The sequence below is a fragment of the Petaurus breviceps genome, unplaced genomic scaffold (genome assembly GCF_028583685.1).
Source record: "Petaurus breviceps papuanus isolate PSGF00001 unplaced genomic scaffold, PetGlider_PUasm1.0 355, whole genome shotgun sequence".
NCBI classification, from domain to species: domain Eukaryota; kingdom Metazoa; phylum Chordata; class Mammalia; order Diprotodontia; family Petauridae; genus Petaurus; species Petaurus breviceps.
This window is the reverse complement of record NW_027186289.1, coordinates 1,252,979-1,262,561: the sequence shown is the minus strand read 5'-3', so window position 1 is coordinate 1,262,561 and position 9,583 is coordinate 1,252,979. Positions and strand designations below refer to the sequence as shown.

Sequence of the window (9,583 nt, the reverse complement as noted above, 5' to 3'; positions counted from 1 at the left end):
TCCTTCCTTCCTTCCTTCCTTCCTTCCTTCCTTCCTTCCTTCCTTCCCTTTCAGATTTCCAATACAATATTGAATAATATTGGTGACAGTGACCATCCTTGAACATTAGATCTTACTAGGAAGACTTCTAGCTTAACCCCATTGCAAGTAATGCTTGCTGATAGTTTTAGATAAATTTTTTTTATCAATTTAAGATAAAATCCATTTTGGGGGCAGGAGAGGTGGCGAAGTGAATAGAGCACTAGCCCTGAAGTCAGTAGGACCTGAGTTCAAATCCAGCCTTAGACACTTACCACTTACTAGCTATGTGACCTTGGGCAAGTCACTTAACCCCAATTGCTGTTCCAAAAAATAGGCAAAAAAATCCATTTTTGCATATGCTTTCAAGTTTTTTTTAATAGAAATGAGTATTGATTTTTATCAAAAGCATATTCTTCAGCAATTGATATGTTCGTATGAATTTTTTTTTATTATTAAGTCACATGAATAATTTTCCTTAGGTTAACGTATCCCTGCATTCCTGGCATATTGTTCACAATATTGTTGTAATCTCCTGGCTAGTATTTTATTTAGAATTTTTGCATATATATATACACTACTCTTCTTTCTTCTTATTGATTTGAATCTCAACACCATATTTGTTTCATAAAAGGAGTTTGGTAGTACCCCTTTCTGGCCTATTTTTCCAGATCATTTCTTTAATACTAGAATTAGGTGATGTTTCAGTGTTTGAAGAATTCCCTAGGAAATCCATCTGATCTTGCTGCTTTATACTAGGAAGCTCATTCATGGCCGGTTCAATTTCTTTTTCTAAAAAAAGATGATTTGGCTATTCTATTTCTTCTTCTGTTAAGCCCATACATATTGACTGAGTATTTAGTAAGGAGTAAGCAGTCAATTAAAGAGGTAGCAATAGTTCCTTTCAGCAGTTTTTACCACATGCCTGGCTTTTTCTCCTTAAAAATTTCTGAGAGCTGTGAGGTCTTCCACCCAGCCTGCACTTGCCTTCCCCTGCCGCTAGGGGCCATGCCACCTCCTGTCTCCCAAGGGTTTAAACTTGCCATCTTCACACTGGAAGATGATATGGCTGCCTTTGTTGTTGACAATTGCTGCAGAACATGCGAAGCTGACTTTGCAGGAGACAGTGCCCCTTGAATTTTCTTCCCTTCCATTATTGGGCACCCCAGATATCAGGGTGTGATGGGTGGGTATGGGTCAGAAAGACAACTCTATGGTGCAGAGCAAGAAAATGTTCGAGGGGTGGCTAGGTGGCACAGTGAATAGACCACCAGCCCTGGAGTCAGGAGGACCTGAGTTCAAATAATGACCTGAGGCACTTAACACTTACTAGCCATGTGACCTTGGAGAAGTCACATAACCTCAATTGCCCTGCCTTCTCCCCTCCAAAAAAAAATAAATAAGAAAGCTGTTCTGACCCTGAAGTGCCCCACTGAACATGGCATTACAACTCCATAGTTCTTTCTCTGGATGTGGACAGCATTTTCCATCACGAGTCTTTTGGAATTCTCTTGGATCATTGCATTGCTGAGAACAGCTAAGTGTAACAAAGGTGGTCATCCCACAATGTTGCCCTTACCTTGCCCAGTGTTCTCCTGGTTCTGCTCACTTCACTCAGCATCAGTTCATATAAGTTTTTCCAGGCTTTTCTGAAGTTCATCTGCTCATCATTTCTTGTGGAACAATAGTTTTCTATTACATTCATATAGCACAACTTGTTTGGTTATTCCCCAATCCATGGGCATCCCCTCAAAAATAAAGGCAGTCCCCACCCACCTGGACCTTATCTTGCAGTGGGGAGTGGTGGGCAAGGAGGGGCTCAATGGCTGAAAAAGCTACTGGACTGGAGAGTGAGGCTTTAGGACATAGATTGATACTCATCGACCAGGTACTGGATTGGAGTGGATATTGATCTTGATTCTTGTTAGCTGAACTGGAAAGAAGAGGAAAAGTTTGGGGATAAAAATGAAGGCAGAAGAAGGAATACACACACACACACGCACACATGCACATACATACATGTATACATACACATAGATACATACAGATATGATGCAGTTTGGGGTTGCTGGGCTGGGCCAGATGCCTCTGGAAAAGTCAGGGACTGGGTTGTGTGGGAAAATTCGAGGTCCAGGTCATATCACCCTTCATTCCCCCCTCAAACAGATGGGGCCCAAAATCTTTTGGGGTAAGGGGCAAAGGTCTTGGTTTCTGAAACTGCTTTCTGCTGGCAGAACTGTCCTTGCCTTGAAGGGGTCCCCAGGAGGAAGTTGACTGGACCTGAGCACAGGTTGCATCCAGGGATGATGGGGAGACATGGGCAGGTACCCCTCTTTGCTGCCAACTGTAGGTGAATGGGCTACAGTCTCAAAGACAAAAGTCGGACAAACAAGTTGGATTTGTGGGGCCCAGATATAGGGAGAATCAAAGTGATGTGAGAATGGGGGAAAGAAAGAAAACAAGAGCCCCATTAGAATTATGCCCATTTGACACAGAGGATTACCTGATCTTGTTACTTCCCCAAGCTTCCACTCTGATTCCAGTCCCTGTAGGGGGATCAGACACTATTGGGAAGTAAGGACAGTTTTGCAGGTAGAAGTTTTCTATCCTGTATAAGTGTTATTGTTACTGTCACTATTACTGTTACTGTTACACATCATCTAAAGAATTAAATAGAACCAGAAAACAAGACACACCATAACTCCACTGTAACTGGGAAAAAATAAACAGGACAAAGCATCTGAGGCTGAATACTGTGATGTTATCATGCCCGACCTTGGCCTTGAGCTGGGGATGTGAGAATTTCCTCCCCATCTCCCACCCCCATTTCTTTGCAGAAGTAAGAAGGAGATTCTGGGCATGGAGCACTGACTCTAATGCCTGAAGGTTGAAATGGTGGTTATTTCGCCTGGCTTTTCCCCTTTCTCATTCTACATTATGTGGGATGGACTAGAGACAGGAGCCTTGAGACCAGGAGACCTTTGGGAGGCCATCACAGTAGTCCCTGGGAGAGGGATGAGAGCAGTGCTAGGATCCTGAGAAGGGATGGATGAACCAGGAGAGAAGAAAGAGGGACCTGAGAGGGGAGGAAACCGTGGGAGGGGCCTGGCTGGGAGAACCAGGAGGGCTGGGGGCTGGGCATATCCTTGTGAGGAAGATGAGTGTAGCAGGGGGAGAGCCGGGAGACCAGGAGATTCTGCTGGGGAGGTCTGGAGTCTCAGAACAGGCTAAGGGCAGGAGGGAGGGAGAGGGTGGAGCAATGGGGGAGGGGAGCTGAGAGGTGACCAGCCAGGTGGGTGGTGGCCCTGGTGGAATTCACTCCCTGGAGTGAAGCTTGGAAATCTGGGGCGGGGAGAAGAGTGAGGATCAGCAGGTGAACAGGGCTGGGCAGGACTCAGGATTAGCAGCCAGAGGAAGCTGGCTGGGAACAGAAGCACCAGCTGAGCTCTCCCTACCTTCTTTGGACCCAAGAGCTCTCTACATTCTTCATTGAAGCTAAGGTCTCTCTGCCTTTTTCCTTTGGAGCTAAAGTCTCTGCATTCTTCCCTCAGAAGAGAGACTATTCTGTGTTCCCTGAAGCTGAGATCTCTCTGCCTTTTACTTTGGAAGCTGAGATCTCTCTGCCTTCTTCCCTAAGAGCAGAGATCTCTCTGGCTTCTGGGAGCTAGTTCTCCACATGGGGGTGCCAGGAAGGTCTGAATAAGGGCCCCTCCCCACAGCCCACTTCTGCCTGCTGACCTTCCCAGTGGGCCTCATCTTCCCCCACAGACCTCTTGCTGAGTGTCCTCCTGGCTTGCCAGGCCCGCCCCTCCCTCTAAGTCCTGGCTCTGGGCGTTTCCCCTGCTTCCTGTCCAGGCTCCCTATCACATCCCAGCAGTCCTAGGGTATGTAAAGTATTTATGATTCTCCTATTAATCGGTACAATATGTGGAATGAATATACTAACACCTAGACTTTTCAGAACTACTATTTCCGTAGGGGATTTTGGCTTGGGAGTCAGGGATTCACAGCAGCTTAAAGCGATCAATCAGCTTTTGCCAACTTTGACATTCCTATGCATGTATATTATGTACAGAACACTGGTTCTGTACCCCACAAAGGAATCACGACCCTCAAGACCTGAGACAGTCAACTTAAGCACTGTTTCCCACAGGACCCAGGAAGGCCATGCATGAGTCTGCCCTGGAAATAGCAACTCAAGGCCTAAAGATGATTGTCAGGATCCAGCCCTATTGTGATTTAAATGTGTATAAACTCTGCCTTTCCCCAGCTGGGGGAGCCTTCCCAGAAAAGAGGACTTCAGGTTTGCAAAGCCCCTCCCTGACTCTGAAATGAATTCATGAAACCCCTCCTTGATTGCTGGCACAACTGCCTCTGACCTGCTGAGCTCTGCCTCTGGGCATGCCCAGGTTAGAGACCTGTACAGTAAAGTTCTGTTGACAGGTGCCATCCCCAGTTTTCCCACTGGGTCACAGCTGCCTGACCCACACGTCTCACCCACGGTATCAGGTGGAGGCAGAGCTCTGGGTCTGGAGCCATTGAGGCTCTGGCTCGTCTCATCCCATGGGGCTCCCAAGCCCCTTCTGCCTCCTGGGGCCCTGTAGGAAGATGGGGGAGGAGTTCTGGAGGGTGGCATGTCCTCTTCCTGCTCAGAAGAAGTTCACTTCCACCCCTGACCCTCCCTGTGGCCCTCCACTGGTGGTGAAAGTCACTATTTAGTATTTCCACCCACTCACTCTGTGCTAGGAGGGCAGGGACCTGCTGTCCAATCTGGGACGTCCAGAGTGAATTTGGATTTAGGCTTGGTCTTCTTTCCATTCAACACAAAGGGGAAAAAAGCAGTTCCCTTTTGGCTGGGAACCCTGAGGGTCCTCCCCTCCCAGCTGGATTTTCTTTTTCTTTTTTAAAGGAGCCACCCCTTGATTAACTTCTTACAGAGGCCTATTCACTGAATGGGCTTTACCTCACTTAAAGTGAGAACCTAAAAAGGCCTTAGCCTAAAAGGGCCAGGGTCTCCCAGTGCATCCTGGGCCATCTCCAGTCTTCCTGATGAATGTCTGGCCCCTGGACCCAGATGGCTCTGGAGGAGCAAGTGAGGCTGGTGACCTTGCCCAGCCTCCCTCCCTCTAATCCAAGTCAGCTACAAGTCACGTCCTAATCTCCCTGATTTCTGGGTTCTCTTCCAGAAGGAAGGAGAGACTACAATGCGACAAGCTTTGGTGGTGGAGTCTCCCCTGAGGGCAGGGCCTTTGTGCCTGCTCTGAGATCTCGCCTTCAGGCACCCCAGCATCCTTCCTAGGAAGAGAAATCAAGTCAATGTCTCTCCCACCCTGAGGTTCTTCTCCTTCCCCAGGTCAGCTTGCTGTGGACCAAAGCCTATTCCTAGGACAGAGACCAAGGAGAATGGCCCCTGCCACCCAGAGACCCTCCTCCCAGGTGAGTGCAGTCCATCCACAGTCCTGACCAGCATCAGCAAACCTGGAATCCAAGAGAGCCAAGGAAGCTTCCTCCTGCCAGACTCAGGCTATCCTTGGCAGGGCTGTCTGCAGAGCAAAAATTGCCCTCCTGGTTCTGCTCGTGTCCTCCTCCTGCCTCAGGCCACATAAGGCTTGTTTGGTCTCTTGGACTGGCTCCCAATTACCATTTCTTTTTTTCTTTTTTCTTTTTTTGTGTTTTGGAGAGGGGAAGGCAGGGCACTTGGGGTTAAGTGCCTTGCCCAAGGTCACATGGCTAATTGGTATGTGTGTGTGTGTGTGTGTGTGTGTGTGTGTGTGTGTGTGTTAAGTGTCTGAGACCAGATTTGAACTCCTGATTCCAGGGCTGGTGCTCTATTCACTGTGTCACCTAGCTGCCCTCCAATTACCATTGCTTAGGTCAAGTCAATAAGCATTTAGAAAGTGGCTTCTCTATGCCAAGCACTGTGCTAACTGATTGGTTGTGCAAAGGAAGTTTAAAAAATGACAGGCCCTGATCTCCATGAGCTCAGTCTAGTGGGTGGGAGGCACCATGAGAGGAAAGAGACCAGGAACAGCTTGTTTTCAGGGGCGATGTTACCTCAGATGTGAAGGAAGCCAGGAGGCCCAGGTGAGGGGGGAAGACAGGTCAAGATTCAGAGACAGTCATTGGGAAGGCTCAGGATCAGGGGCTGGAGGATCTGGGTCAAAGATTAGCCAGGAGGCTGGTGTCCCTGGGTCAGAGAAGAAGGCCAAGATGGAAGGACACTGGAAAGGGGACACTAAGGGGCTGGTTGCATCATGTCAGCTGTGTGCCAGGAGCCACATAAATATCTCATTTCATCCTATTGTGAGAATTGTCAGGGTCCTTTTCAGGGATGGGCAGAATAAGGGAGCACAGGTCACAAACAGACAGTAAACTGTGGCTCCTTTATTCACTCAAGATGGACATGTGTGTCTCCCAGTTTTACAGATGACATACAGTGTTTCCTCCTAAGGGACATGACCCATGCTTTGGGGAGGATCCCTGAGGTCTTGTAGGCAGACTTACAAAGAAGTCTGGGATAAGAAGAGGGTAGGGGACAGAGAGGGAAGATGTAAATTTAGAGTTGTAGTTGGGAATGTCTGTTACAAAGGTCTTTAGTATGGCCTCTTACACCTGTCCAAAGAAAACGGTAGCTTCTTGATTAGTTAGGTAGGGTAGCTACTCAGCATTTGCTAAGCCCTTTCTGCCTTCTTAGACAGAATAGCAGGACAGGAAGTGTGTCTTGTGAGTTTTCTCAAAGAGAGTGGGGGAAGGGAAGTACTGAAGGGGACACTGAGGACACTGACCTCAAAACAGTCAGTAGAGCTATGTGAAAACCTCAGTGGATTCAGGTTGGCCTTGTTGAGGTGGACTCTCTCCAATCAGGAGGCAGGGCCTCTGGGGGTGCTCTAGAGGGCTGACTGAAGCAGGAATCATGGCCTGTAGGTGGTATCAAAGACCCTTTCTTGGTCTTTGAAGGCTATTCACTTAGAGTACAGGTAGGCCATCTGACCTTTCTGACTTCCTGGCTCAGTCCTACCTAGGAACTGCAAGCCCAGCACTACATTTTTAGGGAACATCTTTATCTCAAGGAAAAGGGCCGCTTCTTCCAGCCAGGGAGTCTGCCAGGAGGAGGAGACCAAGGCAGAAGTTGCCTAGAAATGTGGGCCATATGGAAAGCAGAAGAAGGCCTTATGGGCCTCAGTGAAGCAAGGCCTTTCTGAGAGGGTCCACCAGTCTTTTTCTGCCTCAGTTCTGAGACCCCAGGATCATCCTGTTCCTTCATTCACACTCATGACTAGAAACTCAGGCCCCTGCCTTCTTCTCTACTCCTGTTCTTGGTCTCCATCAGCCATGGCAATGACCCTTCTTCTACCTTGCCCTTGCCCTAGTGTACCCCCCTTCCACTCCAAGGTTCACATTCTAGCTGTGCTAAAATAGAAAACCCTTATTCCCCCTGGGAGCTCCTGTTCCCTCATCTGTCCATCAGCTCCCATTCTCCCTACTTCTTCCTATTTGGTAACTGAATCCCTTCTGCTTCTGAGTAGAAAGACTTCCATAAGAACACTATGGTACTAGACTAATCCACAGGAGTGAGCCCTATATTTTTAGTTCCTGACCGCAAATGGAACTGAGTGTGTCCTAAACTAAATTATAATGTGGTCTCCTCTAAAGTCACATGGATACCTGTGATGTTTTACCTTCTATCAGTGGGTCATACCTTCATGAAAATATACTGAAAATTTGAAATTAAGGCATATGTTCAGATATTATAAAGATAAGAATGAAGAATGTGATTGGAGTAAAGCACCGGCCCCAGAATCAGAAGTCAAGAGGACCCCAGTTCGGTTCCAGCCTCAGACACTTAACACCCACACAAAAAAACTAGCTATGTAACCTTGGGCAAGTTACTTAACCTCAATTGCCCTCCAAAAAGCAAAAAGCCAAAAAAAAGAATGTGATTGGATCAAAATGACTCCATCCTGGTATCTGAATGCAATCAGTCTAGAGCAGGAGTGGGGAACCTGCAGCCTTCAGGCCCCATGGCCATCTGAATTCATAAGTGTGGCCATTTTACTGCGTGAGTTTGTCAGATTTAGCAATTAAAGTATCAATACTTCATTTGCAGAGAGCCCTTTCAGGAAAGGAAGAATGAATGCCCAGCTGTATAATGGGTTAAGGAGTGAGTAGAGGGCATCAAGATGGCCCATTGTATAGAACACTGGGCTTGGAATCAAGAAGGCTCATGTGTATGAGTCCAAATCTGGCCCCAGATAATTACTAGCTGGGTGATCCTGAGTCACTTAAGTCTGTTTGCCTCAGTTCATCATTTTTAAAATGAGCATGAAAGGGACAGCTAAGTGGCAAAGTGAATAGAACACCAGCCCTGAAGTCGGGAGGACCTGAGTTCAAACCCACTCTCAGACACTTAATACTTACTAGCCATGTGATCTTGGACAGGTCACTTAATCCCAATTGCCCTGCCTTCCCCCCTCCAAAAAGCAAAAAAAAAAAAATTATGAAATGAGCATGACAAGGAAATGGCAAAGCACTCCTGTATCTTTTCTCAGAAAATCTCAAATGGGGTCTAGAAAAGTCAAACACAATTGAAACAATTTAATAATGTCATGCATTGTGTTAAGGCCTGGGGATTCAAACAGAAAAGAAGACTGTCTTGTCCCCATAGAGATTCTACATTCAATGGGAAGACAACACCCCAAAGGAAGAGGTTTTGGGCAAAAGAAACTGGGACAAGGCTGGCAAAGTCAGTGAGAAATTCCGAAGTAGTGCACCAAGGTGCAAGTGTGGAGATGTGTGAGCTGACCCTCTTCATATGTAGGTGTTGGAGGCCATGAGCTCAGCCTGTGGAGGGGAAGAGAGAATGTGGGAGGATGGGGAGGAAAGAGATGGGCAAGGGCTTCTGATGAGGACAAGTTAGGGATTCCAGAGATGAAGAAAAGCATGGCCTTCCTACAGTGACCACATTATGTGTGAATGGAATGCAATGAAGAGTCATGACTCAGAACACCTAGTGAAAAGAAAAGAATTGTAAATTTGGGGGAATCTAAAAAAATTAGGAAAAGACTAACAAAAGTCTTTAATTGCTCAAAAGTTCAATAATAGACATAAAGGAAGCTACAAGTAAAATATACCAATACAAGATAAATTAGGTATTTTAAATTAAACCAAAATGATAAAAAGGGGAAGACATTTTTATCTGCAAGAAAGAGAATTGCTCCACAATAATCCAACTTCCTAAACAGTAAATCATACCATTCTGCTAGAAATAAAAATCATCAAATGCCAAGTGCTTTAGCCAAACACATGTTTTGCATGTAGCAGATTGAAAACATGGATGAGCCCTCCCACTCACCAAAGGATCTGAAGGAATGGCCACTTTCTTGTATGATTCCCATCAGTCTTCCTCTTGACTTATTGTTTTGACTCCCTAATCCTTACCCCAATATTGTAGAGTGTCAACAGCATGTTGAAATTATTTCTTTATTTTTCATGAGCTGTCAATGTTTTTCTTATACATTAACTCAATCTCTAACCTCACTTGATAAAATTTTACATTTTTAAGGAA

At 46.3% G+C, this 9,583-nt stretch overlaps 2 pseudogenes; both read left to right on the top strand.

The window, feature by feature from the left end:
• Positions 1 to 9,583, top strand: part of LOC138168153 (zinc finger protein 420-like) — a 43,351-nt pseudogene that overhangs the window by 6,789 nt on the left and 26,979 nt on the right.
• LOC138168138 (zinc finger protein 665-like) overlaps positions 1 to 9,583 on the top strand; it is a 552,079-nt pseudogene that overhangs the window by 537,511 nt on the left and 4,985 nt on the right.